The sequence below is a fragment of the Macrosteles quadrilineatus genome, unplaced genomic scaffold (genome assembly GCF_028750875.1).
Source record: "Macrosteles quadrilineatus isolate MER2022 unplaced genomic scaffold, UCM_ALF_1.0 Scaffold_1__1_contigs__length_201487025, whole genome shotgun sequence".
Lineage (NCBI taxonomy): Eukaryota > Metazoa > Arthropoda > Insecta > Hemiptera > Cicadellidae > Macrosteles > Macrosteles quadrilineatus.
Window position 1 is genome coordinate 196,863,414 of NW_026542594.1, and position 16,118 is coordinate 196,879,531.

Here is a 16,118-nt window from a genome sequence, read left to right on the forward strand (position 1 = left end):
TATGACAATTGGGCACAGTTCTAGACGTTAGGCCCCCCATACACGTAACGATCGGCCGGCCGGCCCGGCCTGAACAGTCCACGCCGGCCGGCCAATCGTTACGTGTATGGGGTCGTCGTCCGGCCGCCGGACGACCAAATTGGCCGGACGACGACTGATGGGATTCCCATCAGTCGTCGTCCGGCCAACCCCCGCCTTCAGGCCGATCGTTACGTGTATGGGGTCGCCGGCAGGCCGACAGTGCAGTAGTAGCATTATTTTTGATTTACGGTTATTTTTAAGGTAAGGCACGGTCATTGACATAACTTCAAATTTCAGTCCGGCCGGCAGGCGAATCGTTGCGTGTATGGGGACTCTCCTTTCACAGGCCAAACTGTTCAGTTTGGCCTTCCGGCTCTCGCCGGCCGGCCGATCGTTACGTGTATGGGGTCGTCGTCCGGCCAACCCCCGCCTTCAGGCCGATCGTTACGTGTATGGGGTCGCCGGCAGGCCGCCGGAAGGCCGACAGTACAGTAGTAGCATTATTTTTTTTATTTACGTTCATTTTTAAGGTCATTGACATAACCTAACTTTATTTTCTGTTCAGTCTTTGTACTAATATGGCTACGTGGACTAATCAGCATGTGCTAGCCTTTATAGAAGAATACAGAAAGCATGAATGTCGGCGGAGGGTCAAAACAAAGGCATACCACAACAGGGACTTAAAAGATCCAGCTTATAGCAAGTTAACAAAAACGTTTTTGCCGTACGAAAACTGACTGCATACTTGCCACTAGGCGGAGAAATTTCAGTCCGGCCGGCAGGCGAATCGTTGCGTGTATGGGGACCCTCCTTTCACAGGCCAAACTGTTCAGTTTGGCCTTCCGGCCCTCGCCGGCCGGCCGATCGTTACGTGTATGGGGGGCCTTAGAAATGGCTTTGTAAAGTCACCAAACGACTTTTAGGAGATATGGCTTCGTATTCTACAGTAGGCCTATGTTTTTAAATTCATGAATGCAAGTTCAACATAGTTTGATTTTTTAAATGTTTCCTTAGGTACTCATAACAAAGACAAATAACAGGTGAAATGGGAGGTTTTTGAACAGTTGGACACAGATATAGACATTAATAATGGCTTTAGAAAGTCAGTAAACAGCTTTTAGGAGGATATGGCCGTTGCCTACAATATGTTTTGAGATTTATGAATGCAATCGTCATAGTTAGTTTAAAAAATGTCTGATTATTCATGACAAATAAATGGGTAAATTTGAGGTTTTGCACACAGTTCTAGACGTTAAAAATGGCTTTAGAAAGTCACCCAACGGCTTTTAGGAGGATATGGCCGTAGTCTACAGTGTGTTTTGAAATTCGTGAATGCAATCGTCATAGTTTAATTTTTTAAATGTCTATTTGCTCATGACAAACAACAGGTGAAATGGGAGTTTATGGACAATTGGGCACGGTTTCAGGTGTTAAAAATGGCTTTAGAAAGTCACCAAACGGCTTAGAAAATTCCAAATTTTCCCGGGGGAGGACCCCTGGACCCCCTTGCTTTATTGGTGGGTGCTCCACACACCCCAAGCCCCCCGGTAGCCCCCCCTTGACAAGGTCCTAGAACCGTCACTGTAACTTATCTTCTCTATTGGTAAAGGTGGGTTGAGTAGGGTGTGAAAATGTTTAACCCGCTCTGACGATGCAATTTTCCCAATCTTCTTCCCTTCCTTTTTTTTAATTACACTGACTGCTTGCCAAAAACTCCTTGAATCTGATGTTTGACTTAAATTGATTACTAAATTATTTTGGTACAATTGTTTCTTTTCTCTACAAAGGGATCTAAAAGCTTTTTGCTCATGAGAGTACTGTAATTTGATTATTTGGCAGTTTGATTTCCTGTAACGATTTAACATCTTAAAAATCCGTTTTCTTTGAGCCAAATATTTGTTATCGTACCAAAGCTGTTTCTTAATAAAAGTATAAGATTTGTGTTGTGGCTTTAGTTTAAATATAATAATTTCTATATCCGGCTAGGGGGTAAAATTCAGGTTTTTATTGTTAATCTAATTAATCTTGCTCTGTCTATTTTCATTAGACTTCCAAATCCGCGGGGATTTTTGAGTACTACGTCATAGTGACGTCAGCTTTGCCCAGGGGGTAAAATTCCAGGGGGATAAAATTTCGGTGACCCGAATTCACAATTTTTATTTGGTTTTTCCAACACAATTTTGTGTGTAATGTTTTGTGTTTAGGACTGTTAAAAGACTATTTCATTTTTCAAGCTAGTAAAATTATCATTTCTAAATATTTTTGGTCATTCCTTAACTTATTTAGGCCTACCTAAAACTAGGATAACAGTGCTTTTTAAATTATGGCGGGTACCTATTTTTATAAGGAGGGCTTGAAGAAATGTCCTATTGTAATGATCTGATAATTTATACCTAGTATCTAGTAGGTACTGGAAACAAAACCAGCTAATGTTCCCTATTTACCTAGAAAGTTTATAAAACTTCATTTTTGTACGGTTCTCATTTTATCTGTCACGGTCCAGATGATTATACAAATGGCTGACCCTCTTATCGGTAGCCTAATAGTATTTTTTGTAGTGACAATAGCCAAAATTTACATTGTTATTGTTACCCTTCTTGTATTTGTGTATTTAACTTAATTTAAAATACGTTAGACTGATCATACCAACATACTGCAACATGTATCAAATCACTGTTTATATGATACAATTGACTTTAAATACTGAAATGAAATAAATATACATCTCATACGTTAGTTGCTAGTTTTATTTTTATTGTATGAAAATAGTTGAATAAGTCTTTCAGAGAGTACACTAATGGAACAACCTTTTAGTTGTTGATTCTTTAATAATTTATGTGATGTAAAAGATCCTGCAGTGTTCAGTAAGATGCCTTTTTAGATTGGCTTGGTTAAAAGGTTGATCTATACCATGGAAATTAGTTATTGACAAACACACTGCCCTTGGTACCATTCAACAACTTTCATTTTTATTTTTAAAAACTAACAACAACATTACCTAACATTTGTGTCTAGTACTATCAATAGTGAAAGATGATACTAACCAACTTGTGTTGTGTTTCAGGTGTGGCGGACGGTGTTGTTGGTTGGAGGAGATACAGCATCGACCCTGGAAAGTCTCTAGTCTCCTGATGAGGACATGTAAATGCCTTGCGTCCACGGGGTATTTCAGCACCACTGCACCTGCTAGTCTACTAGCGCGCAGCAACTACGAGCTGTTAGAGAATAAGCAGCCCATAACTTCTTGGGTGAGTGAATATATTGATTTTGATATGGTCATATGGTCTGAAACTAGTAACTAGACAATGGGTATACTTATAGCTCATTAAGAATATTACACTGAAACTTTTTGTCGTTTCGTTGACGTTCGTGAAAAAAGTTGTGTGTAAAAAACTGTATTTTTCAGGAGACAGGAAAAACTAAAATCGCTTAAAGTGACTTTGTTTTGACGTTCTTATAAAGCAAAACAGGTGTTTACTGGCAGTGCACAAGGACATATTATAATATTAGATCTTCCATATTATAAAGGCATAGGCTTGCCAAACTGGAGCCTTTCTTGGGTTTCCTGGCAGCTAGGAGCCTATCTCGAGGATGGCGATATCACATGCCTGTGCAGTGCACTGACACCAGCTCCCTAGGAGCCTCAGGCTGGATTCTAACCCGCAAACTCAGAGTAACCAGGTGAGTCTACCTAATTTTAATATCTTGTTTGTTAATTTTTTATGGTTTGTACACCCAAATTTAGAAACAGTTAATCTCCTCGATAAATTGTAATTATTATTTTAATTGATTTTACTTCAAGAAAAATTATAATAAAATAAAAACTACTTTCATAAAGACATGCCGACATGCCCCATTTCCTACGCGACAATAAAATAAGGACAGAAAACCCAAGAGCCTAGGAACACGTCTTATTCTGCCCAGATTATTAGGATGTCTTATTTCATGTAACACTTGTTAGGAAGTTAGTAGTAATAAAGATAGATGTTAACTGAATCTTAGTTCTATAATTGTTTAGCCTATCTTGGGCTAACACAATAAAACATTGTTGAAATCTATTTCAAAACACAATGTGTTACAGGCCAGAGGAAGTAGACACATGAAATTACCCAGTGGAAGATGGAGATGTTATTCTGGTCGCCACAGACGGAGTATTTGACAACTTTCCTGACCAGGTTAGCCATAGAAATGTTAAGTTGTACTTGAAAAAACGTTTATACAAAGGCAATTATTATCGATGGGGATTTAAAATAATGCAGTGGCTGTTTGACTACACGGCTAAGCTAAATGGATGTTCGGACCTGGCTATAATCAAAAACTGTCAAATGCACAACTCTCAACCATAACTGGTAGCCGTGCTCTTAAATTTTTTGTCAAATTTTAAGTGATCATAACTGAATTTATTCAAATTGGACTTGATATAGGTTGCGTAACCATTACCTGGAATTTAGTAAAAGGCCTACATATAACACAAGTGAAAAATAATTTGCTTCGCATAGCGCTATAGCAATAATTAATGTATTTTAAAATCAATTGGTTTGGATTAAAATTAGGTTCTCATTTTCACAACACCTTTATAAAGAGTGTTTTTTTTTTTAATGTGCAACCTAAATTAAATGTACTTTGAGACATTTGAATGACAAAAACAAAGTTATCAATTATCAATTATCAATTATTTAAGATGGGGACGCCACTATGTGCGTATTTTAACCCAAATATGAGTGAAGGATGAGTGTAGGATGAGTGGCGCGATCTTGTAGTCTTGTTAGTGACTAAGGCCAACATGTTCCTTAGACACAGCTGTTAATTAATAGCTCATACAGCTAATGGCAACTAAGGGACCTACAGTTTATAGTGGAATCCGAACCACATTTTTCCTTGTAATTTACGAATTGGTCTAATTATCAGGATAGTACTGCGGATAGTCGTAGTACTCACTAGTGCGGACGTTAATCCACACCAGTGAGCATCGCATCCACAGTGCATCCCTATAAATATCCACAATTCGTGACCTCCTAGTAGCTGGATTACAGGACGACGCCACCCGTTATTTTTTGATATTCCTGTATACTTTACTACATTGCTGATCAGCTATAAATATGCATTGTTGCAATCAATGAGGTTTGGTGTTATTGGGAATTTATTGTAAATAAGACACAACAAGCATTTCCCCAATCTAAAGTGAATAATTTGTTTTATGCCAAGAAAAATTTGAAATTAAGTTTCCAGGTGTGATTCCAGAACCTAATAAATCGCCTTTTTGACGTTTACTAATTGAAGGAAACCAAATCCGAAATTATCTCTAGATTTAAGTGGAAATCAAATCAGGCAAATATAAATTTGCTTATTCGACATGTTTGACTGGGGTATTTTTTGTTTACAACGGATTTGAGTTCCTTAAATTTGTACATGTCTGGTTTTGTCCTTGGCCGGCCGCGTGTTTGTATATTTTTGTAAATATAAATGTTTCTTTGTGTGTTTATATGTGAAGTAACTTTGACAACGGCAAGTGCAAGAAGAATATGTTTGACAGTTGATGAGAAAAGGATTTGAAAATAGGATTCTAACCCCGAAACTAGACATCCACGACAAATCGGGATTGATTGAGGACAGGTTAGTAACATATTATTTTTGTCTCAGTATTTATTAGTAAACACCACAAAATCCATTATCTAAATGGTCGTCTGATTTTGGCATTTATGCCTATCTTACCTATGCATAAATAAATACACCTTCATAATTTATACCCTGCTTCCCGACCAGAGACGGATTTATAAATATTTCCCCCCTAGGCATTATCCTTAGTGCCGCCCCCCTTCATAGTATGCAGTTCGGGACCAAGTGAAGAGCTGCAAAATCCTTTCGGCCCGTGGTACGAACGCCATTTTTCACCACACTGTACAAAAATGTCGTCATTTTCACACTATAAATGCATATAAACAGTTAACACAACTGCAACTTTAAGGTTATGTGAAGAAATAATCTAGAGGAACCAGCAAAAATATACTAATAAATAGTTGCTAGGCAGTGATGACATAAAATGCATATGGATATTGCTTGTATATTTTATTTTATATACATTGATGTTTTAAGTAAGTAAACGAACAACTGGTTTTGTGACCCTAGGGCCGTAAAAACCAAATCGGTCCCCAATAGCTGCCATTTCGGTCCTGGACAGCAATTCCACACAGGACAGGACACATTGGACAGCTTCCAGCCTCCAATTAACGTTTTGTAAAACGGCTAAAAACATCTTTGTGTGGTGAAATTTATTATTAGCGAATTTCCCTATAGGGAAGTAGCTATTACTGTAGGTGGCACGGTAAGACTTAGACCCGGGATCGATATACTTTTTCATATTGATGTCCCCAGAGGCCAAAAACACCTTTCGTTCAAATGTTTATATATGTATATATATACGTCCGTGAACGCGATAACTTGAGTAATTTTTGTCAGATTTTGATGAAATTTGGTTTAAAGGTGTACAGCGGGATAAACTTGAATGAGTTCACGAACCAGCATGATCGGACCATGGGAACGGGGCTTTACGGGGGGTTTTATGGGGTAAAAATTGATTTTTCTCACTTTTGACCCTCAAAACACAAAATTTCCCAATTTCTCTTTAGACCTTTTTAAAGAGCTTAAAAAAACAAATAATTTAGTATATAAAAGTATTTTTGTTCAATAATTGGTAACGAAGAAAATTTAAAAAAGTTGTAAATTTAAAATTCCCATGTTATTCTTATGGAGAATATTGTAAAATGTTGCAGTTTGCTTGTTTATGGATATATTTTGATCAAACTTGGCAAATTTATTTATTTTATACTAAGCTATCAATATCTAACTAAAAACACACATTATTAGTTTCCTTGTAGCAGCAAACCTAGGTACTCATAAAACCTAATGTTATTTAAATACTAGCTGTACCCGTGGGCTTTGCCCCGTTTAACTTCATAAGTATTCGCATGGCTCAATCACGTCCTGGTTGAAGTTCGTTTTCTACGCTCACTCACCTTTAGGTTAGAGCTCGTTCGCTGCGCTCACTTGCCTTCAGGTTAGCTCGTTCGCTACGCTAACTCGCCTCCAGATTGAAGTTCGTTCGCTACGCTCACTCACCTTTTGGTTGCAAATTAGTTGCAGCATATGTAATCTTTGGTTGTTGTGATAAATTTTAAAAAATAATAGTGCTGCAGCCTGTTGGTAATCCTTGAAGTTCGTTCGCTACGCTCACTCACCTTTAGGTTAGAGCTCGTTCGCTGCGCTCACTTGCCTTCAGGTTAGCTCGTTCGCTACGCTAACTCGCCTCCAGATTGAAGTTCGTTCGCTACGCTCACTCACCTTTTGGTTGCAAATTAGTTGCAGCATATGTAATCTTTGGTTGTTGTGATAAATTTAAAAAAATAATAGTGCTGCAGCCTGTTGGTAATCCTTGTAACTTTAATGTTATTGAACATCATAGAACAGAACCAACTTGTTTAATTGAAACAGCTGTTAAGATTCATTAATTCGTTTTAAATGTGAAAAATCATAAGGTTAACATGGGGAACTCCAGAGCCACTGGGGCGGAGCCCGAAAGCCCGATCAGAATATAAACTACTTAGTTTTCCTATTTAATGCCCAAAGAATCGGTGTACCGAATTTCAGCCTCCTAGGTAAATGGGAAGTGGGAGAATTAGTGATGAGTGAGCGAGTCAGTGAGGGCTTTGCCTTTTATATATTTAGATATTTAATTTAAAATCAATTCAGACAAATGGAAATTCGCTTAGTCGGCAGGTTTGCTGCGACGGGGGTATTTTTTAAATTTGAGTTGAATATAAGAAATAACGACTTTGAAATTATATATTTTCACATAAATATCTTTGTAAAGTCTTCATTCTGAGTCCTTACAATTATTTTGTAATTCGACTTCCTCAACATTTATTTAAACCACAATGTTGTTTGTCAATTATAGGTTATGTATCCAGATGACCAATAAAATAAATTATTCATTATTATTAGATGTTTGGAAATAACATTCAATTTGCCCAGGGAAAGCGAGACCCAGTCAAGATACAGAAGGTGGCCAACTTCATCGCGTGGATGGCTCGCAACTTTAGCGTTTGAAGACAAGTCTCTCATCATTATATCAAGTCTGCAATGGCCAATGGAATCCACACCATAGGTATGTTTGCTACTTAATAACTTAGTTACTAGACTTACTGTACCAGCTGATGTGTGACTGTTGTGTAGTCAAGTCACAGCAATATGATTACTATTGAACTGAAATAATGTATACATATCATAGGGCTACATCTAGACATACCACTGGATTGTCAGTAGTGTGTTTATTCACTTTCACTATTTACTGTAAATTGTAAATACAGCTTAAACAAGGTATTATTTATTTTTTAATGGTGGGCTCTAAAATGCCCCTTTTAGCTTTTGGTTGTACTGAACTGTTCTAAGGGTAAAGAAAACCCCTGCAACAGCAATCCTGCAGTCTAAGCAAATTTCCATTTGCCCCATTGGATTTTCACTAAATATTTTCCTCTTCAGACTTCCCTCATTAAGCTTATAAAACGCTTAGATATACATAATTATTTTTTTTCTGGACTCGACAAAAGTTTGTAAAGAAATTGTGAATTTTAATCTTTTGAGTGTGAAAAATTAAAAAAAACCCACTTAACCCCATAAAACCCTGTTGCCATATTCCGGCCATGTTGGTTAGCAAACTCGTTTTAAGAATGAATGATAGGGTTTACACATTTCTACCCAATTTCTTCAAAAACATATAATTTTAGCGAATTTTCCATGTATGGAATATTAGGGTACAAGTACCTATTTCCCATTTTGTCAGAGACAAAAAACACCATTCCATCAAATTCATACACGTCCAAGGTCAATTAACCTCTTATTTACTTTGTTGAACATTCATATTTTACCTCGTTTATAGAATTTGGCTTATCGTCCCATTCTAAGGAATAAGCAATTCCGTATGTCTCATGGTAAGACGGAGACACCAGACTTTTTTGTTTCGAGGTTCCCAGATTTAAAAAAAAACATTCTTTCAAATTCATTTTTTAGCGAATTTCCCATATTAAGGAACGCGGCAGCGTTCCGCCCCGCCAAGTCCCCCAGCGGTACACAGCTGCTGCAGTGTATATATACATGACGTGACAAAGTGGCTTTTTTACTCGTCTATAGCTCTGAAGAAACAAAAGCTATTAAAATAATTGTTCATCTACTGGATAGGGGCAATCATTCTCAACAAAATAAAAAAAAGAATTTAAAAAACGGTTGTGTTTGAGCAAAGAAAAACTAGTTTGAAAATTCACAAATTTTCCGTGTTCTCCTTCTTCTCCTTAAATGTTGACGGACCTACAGCCCAAACCACTGGCTCAATTTTAATGTTCTTTATGTTGTGTGAAAGCCCTTAGCGTGTAGATGTGCCTTTTGAGGGTCTCAAGTCGGTACGTTGACCCATAAACCCTTGGCAAGCCCTCAAAGTACGATTTTGGCCCATTTAAATAACATGGGATTAAAATCAAAACAAATCAAAATAAAAAGAAGGACCAGCTGCGATTAAATATCAATAAATTTAAATGTTAGAGAAATTTATAGGAACAGGTGATGATTATTTTAAAACTTTTATAAAGTATTTTTTTCAGGTATACCGAATGATTTGAACTACTTACTATATAAAATTACTTAGAGAAGAGATATTCCCCCCCGTGACGGTTCCAAGGGGGGGGGGCTACAGGGGCTAAAGCCCCCCCTCCTTGGACCCTGGAAAAATAAATTTAAACGTACATTTCGTCCTTAAAACACGCAATGTCTTAAACACACATCAATGTAGATTTTATTAAACTTAATAAGCGATAGCAGGAGTAGTATTAAGTTCCACATAGATCAACTTTGTGGACAATAGCACAGCAAATAAAACAATATTACGCAATTGAAAGTTAGTTAGTTGGACACAATTATATACATTAATATGGCTTTAGAAAGTCAGTAAACAGCTTTTAGGACAATATTGCCGTAGCCTACAATATGTTTTGAGATTTTATGAATGCAATCGTCATAGTTAGTATTAAAATGTCTACTTATTCATGACAAATAAAAATGGGGAAATGGGAGGTTTTGCACACAGTTCTAGACGTTGAAACTGGCTGTAGAAAGTCACCCAAGGGCTCAATTTACACTAGTCTTTAGATATACGGGTTTAATTATCAGAACACTTATGTAACACCAACGCATTGCCAGTAATGTTGGAATTCACTTCAATATTAGGTTGAATTCTATTTAAGTTGGTAAAAGCTTTAAAAACGTTAAAACAGAGGGCTATTACTTTCAACACCTTTATTTACAATTGAACTCACAACAATAAGCATTTAAATCATAATTAAATCTTAGCAATGAAATATAAAGTACAAAGAATAAAATATATTCATCTGCCCGAATTTTAAGTCAACTATAAATTGGTGCTAAGTAGGCCACCAGATGCAATCACATTTTATACATATGTTTCTATATAATTATATACTAGGATACTAGCTAAATTATTTAACTAAGTCTTTTAACATTGTATTAATAATTTTAACAGCTGTAAATAAAACGTGTTTGTTGTCTTTTTCATGTTTACAAAAAGAGCAGCATTGTTTATGTGTAGTGAAGAGATCTAGTTTAAGAACATTGAGAACATTTCTTAGGACCATTTGGTAAGATACCATGGCTATGTTTTAATTGCATTTTAATAGCTCTTGGACTAAAAAATGTCTTCAAGCCTCTACATCAATATCAGCTCCCACAGGACTAAGTGCTTACAACATCAATGGTTCTACGATCTACAAAGTGTTTCAGCTGCCAGTTGAGCATGGAAAAACTCCAAAGTACAAAGCTCTTACTGATGATGTTTTAAAAATGTTGAGATCCAACCTGAAAGATGTGGTGCTCTTCATAATAGACGAAGTGTCCATGGTCTCCAATCTAACATTGATGTACATAAATCTCAGATTGTGTGAAATATTCAACACCTCAGACCAAAGTAACGGCTGGTTTGGTAAAAAACATATACTGCTCTTTGGAGACCTTTTACAACTTCCACCAGTACACGAAGACTCCCCATTCATTGAACTTGACAGTAGCAAACTTAGTTCTTTTGTTGGCTCTCTGTCTTGTGTTAACATCTGGTCTGAACAGTTCTCTTATGATGAACTTACTACAAACATGCGACAAGCTCAAGATTCTAAGTTTGCTGATGTGTTAAGCAAAGTCAGAGTAGGCAATATGACCGTTGAGGACATCCGTCTAATTGAAAGCAAGAAAATACATCTTAATGGAAAAACTGCTTGTGAAAACCTTTCTCTATTAGGAGATTACTTGTCTGCTTTTCCCAACAATTCTGTGTGTCTTTGTTCAACTGGTTACCAATGCTCCATAATAAATGATGAAATGGTCAATAGAATAAGTGGTCCTGTCGTTAACTTGGTTGCAAAAGACTCAGTTGACTGTCTACCTCGTCAACAAAACAAAGTTAAAAAGATACTGTCCTCTTACAACTCTGACTGCAGCAGAACGGCTGGTATGGAGAAAATTATTCCTATTAAGGTTGGTGCTAAAGTTATGTTGCTTAGAAACATTGACGTCACTGTGGGGCTAGTTAACTCCGCCATTGGAACAGTAACGGGGTTGAGGTTTAATACAGACAATTCTGATGACGTAGACTCAGTGACAATTAACTTTGATTGTGGCATTACCCATCACCTACAGCGAGTAAACGTCAAGTTTCAAGTGATGGATAACGCATTTGTGTATCGAGAGCAATTCCCGATATCGATGTCCTACGCGGTTACAATTCACAAATGCCAGGGCCTCAGCTTAAATAGCGTAATAATTGATATTGGGGAGTCCATATTTACATGTGGCCAATCATATGTTGCCTTGTCACGAGTGACTTCATTAGAAGGGCTTCATCTTATTAACTTTAACCCAAGAGATGTGAAGCCTCAGAAATCCGCCATTCTCGAATACAACAGACTAAGGCAGAAGTACAGGTCTGACCTTCCACTTTACAACACAAGTTGTGACTCCTCTTCGGCTCCTTATGTGAGAGACAGGAAGTGGTGCCAGACCAAAAATGTCGAAAAAGTGCAGGATGAGAGTACAAAACCGGTACCCTCTGCAAAGACTACCGGAAGATCGAGAGTTCAGTCAACTTTAGCATTAAAATTTATTTTTTTTTTCAGAGAAAAGAGTATTTTTATTTGAACGGTTAATTTTCTACAAAAATAAATAAAATCTAACAAAAAACCACTAAGTGGTAACACTTTCCCCGCCAAGTCAGCAATCCAAAAAAGATAATAAATCATTACTTTTTCCGCCAAGAAAAACAATGTAATGTATGTAAGTTTGGCAACTTGGCGGCAGACTTTTGCTTGTTTTTTTTTTCATTTAAGTTACGTTCGTGGATAATTTCACAAATCAACTTCTCTAATTAATTAGTCCAACTAAGTATAATAATTTCGAGGTAATCAGTAAATATAAAACCATCACTATTATGATTTTATGAAATGTGGCACAAATAAGGTCAAGTTTTGTAAAATAAGCTCTCACCTAGCAATGTACTAATGGGAGAGATACTTGCTCAATGAAACTAGTTTTATGGTATTTTTAAAGTGATCGAGCAAAAGTCTGCCGCCAAGTTGCCAAACTTACATACATTACATTGTTTTTCTTGGCGGAAAAAGTAATGATTTATTATCTTTTTTGGATTGCTGACTTGGCGGGGAAAGTGTTACCACTTAGTGGTTTTTTGTTAGATAGGGAATAAGCTATTACCGTAGTACTCATGGTAAGACCTGGACGCTGGAACCGATTTTTTTGTTGTTTTGAGGTCCCTAGAGGCCAAAAACACCATCCGTTCAAATTCATATATATATATATATATATATATATATATATATATACACACAGGGAGCGGCAGAAATATCTGACGGTTTTCAATCGAGTACAGTACGGCAGCCGAGTGGAGGGGGGTGGTGGTTAGCGGCTCATTCTCAAGGCCAATTGACCCCACTTCAGTCGCCATGGAGCAGTGGACCGGTATACATCGCGCGTTTGTCGTTGAGGCGTATTTTAAAAGTGGCTACTCTGTTGTTCCGCAGCTATTTGACTGGTCGATCACAGTTCGTTACTATCAATGGCGAAAATAGTGATATCACTAACATTGACTATGGTGTCGTCCAAGGAAGTAACCTAGGCCCTCTTCTCTTTTTAATATATATCAATAACATTACTAAATTAAGAGTCAATGGTAAATTGTTTCTTTTTGCTGACGACACAGCGGTAGTGTCCTCGGGTAATACGTGGGATGATGTCTACCATCAAGCTGCATCTGACTTACTTAAAATAAAAAATTGGCTGGATCATAACACATTGACATTGAATGTATCAAAAACCAAGTGCATGCCAGTTTTCTTATCTCGAACTCGTGACCCTGGCCCTAGAAAACTCTATCTTCATTCATGTGGCGATCTATGGTCTAATACCTGCGGATGTGACACAGTCGATCGTGTGGACCAATACAAGTACCTTGGGGTGATCATTGATCAAAGGATGACATGGTCTCCTCATATTATCTATGTAAAGCAAAGATTGAGGAAACTGGTCTACGCCTTTTATCAACTAAGCCGTGTGTTAACGGTTGATCACTGCAGATACGTTTACTATGCATACGTGCAGTCTGTGCTGCAGTATGGCATACTGGCGTGGGGCGGTGTATCTGCTGCCACATTGGCTCCTCTTCACGTAACCCAGAAAACCTTAATCAAAATTATTCTTAAAAGGCCAAAACATTATTCAACAAGTTTACTTTTTTCCGAATTCCCAGTTTTAAATATTAGACAATTGTTTATCAAAACACTATTACTTTTCATTAAGAACAACAAGGAAATTATTTTTTCTAACTTACAACACAGTTATCACACTAGACACAGGCATAACTTTGGATACCGCACTCCACAACTAGCATATAGTTCCTTGAAAAATAACGTGTTTTACATAGCTCACATCCTTTATCGCAACTTGCCGCCCAACATAACTGATGCTGAATCAGGCAGTGTCGCTGTGTATAAAAGCAAGGTCTGTGAGTGGCTGATGACTGTGGGAAGAGAGGCTGCAGAGGCTTTAATTCGCTCGCCTTACATTTAAATTAATCTCTGACATCAAACGCCGCCATAATAGCTATCAAAATAAATTTTTCTTCATAGATTAATATTTTTATCGTTGCTTAAGGCTGTTTATTGTTAATTAATTCTAGTATACAATATATTTATATAGCATATATATACATTTATTAAAAGCTCCTGATACGTATTAAGTACAGATGTACACATTATTTATAAACAGTGTGCACATTTTTTTTTACCTATGGACAATAACCAAAACTTATTTCCTGCTGGTAAGAGCTCTTCCCTCGAGCACGGACTTGCAGTCCATTCGGGGGAATACTATTCTTACCCTGATAATGTATTCCTGTATTTATATATGTGAATAAAGTGATTTTTGATTTGATTTGATTTGTTGATACGCAACATAAGTTTCGTAGGCATTTTAAGGTGGCTCATGGGGAACCTATCCCGAAACACCATCAAATTTTGGGTGGATGCCTTTAGATCCACAGGATCAACTGAAAAACGTAGGCCTACATGCCGTCCAAGGTCAGTGAGAACGCCGGAGAACGTGGAGCGAGCACGACGAGCTGTGCTAACGAGCCCGCATCGCCCGGCGCGTGGACAAGCTGCTGCTCTTGGCATGTCTGATCGCTCTATTAGAGGAATTTTGCACTAAGACATTCACTTTCACCCATATAAAATAGCAATCGTCGGGTGAAAGTGAAGGTCTGAGTGCAAAACTCGTCAAATAGAGCAAACCTACATTTATTCAAACGAGTTCGCGATCCAGCATAATCGGACCATGGGAACAGGGGTTTATGGGGGGTTTTATGGGGTAAAAATGGGTTTTTCCCATTTTTGACCCTAAAAACATAAAATTTTAGAATTTATTTCCCAACCATTTTGTAGAGCTTAAAAAAATAAATAATTTAGTATATTGAAGCATTGTTGTATGCCTAACGGTCACAGAGAAAATTAAAAAAAATGCAAATTTAAAATTCCCATGTTATTCTTATGGAGAAAATGAAAACTGTTGTAGTTTACTTGTTTATGGATATATGTTGATCATTTGGCAAACTTATTTATATCATCCTATACTATTGTTGTTTGGTCAAAAAACACTGTTTACCTTCCCCGTTGCAGCAAACCTAAGCACTCGTTATATCTAATGTTATTTAAATTGGGAATAAATATGTCTTATTTACGGAAGTATTTTAGTAAATATGTAATCAGACAAGTTGAAATTTGCTTAGTCTGCAGGTTTGCTGTGGCGGGGGTATTTATAATATAGAGCATGTCCGATAGCAGGATAATGAGCTGGTTTTGATGAAATTTGTTACAAATATGTAAACTTACTTTTAGGCTATTTGAACCAGACGTTGTTAGTAAAGGGGATTTGCAGGGTTGTATGGAGTAAAATGGAGCTTTTTATTTTTGACCCTCAAAGCAGAAATCTATGCAATTTGATTCAATACCGTTTCTTAGAGCTGGAAAAAATAATATGTTTTACGTCAAACGATTACGTAGAAAAGTTCTAAAACTGCATATAATTTTAAATATCTAAATTTCCCTTATGGACATGCAGTAAATTATTGTATGTTTCCTAGGTTGCAGGATGTATATTAACAAAATTAGGCAAATTTATTTCATCCTTGGAGCGAATAATATTTCATTAAGTAACACACCTTATTACCTTGCCTGTAGAAGTTAACCTATGTATTCATTAAACTATGTATTATAAAATACGTAATAAATCTGAGAATTTTAAGAAAATATTTAATGGAAATTTTAATTTGCTTAGTCTACAGCAAGGGTAATAAGATTGTGATGTGGTGGTAGTGTAGGGTCAATTTTATGTTTAATTTTTTCAAATTTATTTAAATGAACATTTGTTTATTTTCATATGAAAAGTAAATGTGTGTCAAGGATAGCAAAAGATCAATCTAA

The 16,118-nt window shown here is 36.9% G+C and overlaps 1 long non-coding RNA gene across 2 annotated transcripts in view; it reads left to right on the top strand.

Moving 5' to 3' along the window:
• Positions 1–16,118, top strand: part of LOC128993539 (uncharacterized) — a 53,449-nt gene that overhangs the window by 14,523 nt on the left and 22,808 nt on the right. The window contains exons 5-9 of one of the 2 annotated variants that reach the window (XR_008490767.1): positions 3,086–3,269; positions 3,550–3,702; positions 4,103–4,196; positions 5,513–5,634; positions 8,050–8,182. This is a non-coding gene — a long non-coding RNA (uncharacterized LOC128993539). The remainder of the gene's footprint in view (positions 1–3,085; positions 3,270–3,549; positions 3,703–4,102; positions 4,197–5,512; positions 5,635–8,049; positions 8,183–16,118) is intronic. The other variant, XR_008490768.1, reaches the window with a different exon arrangement.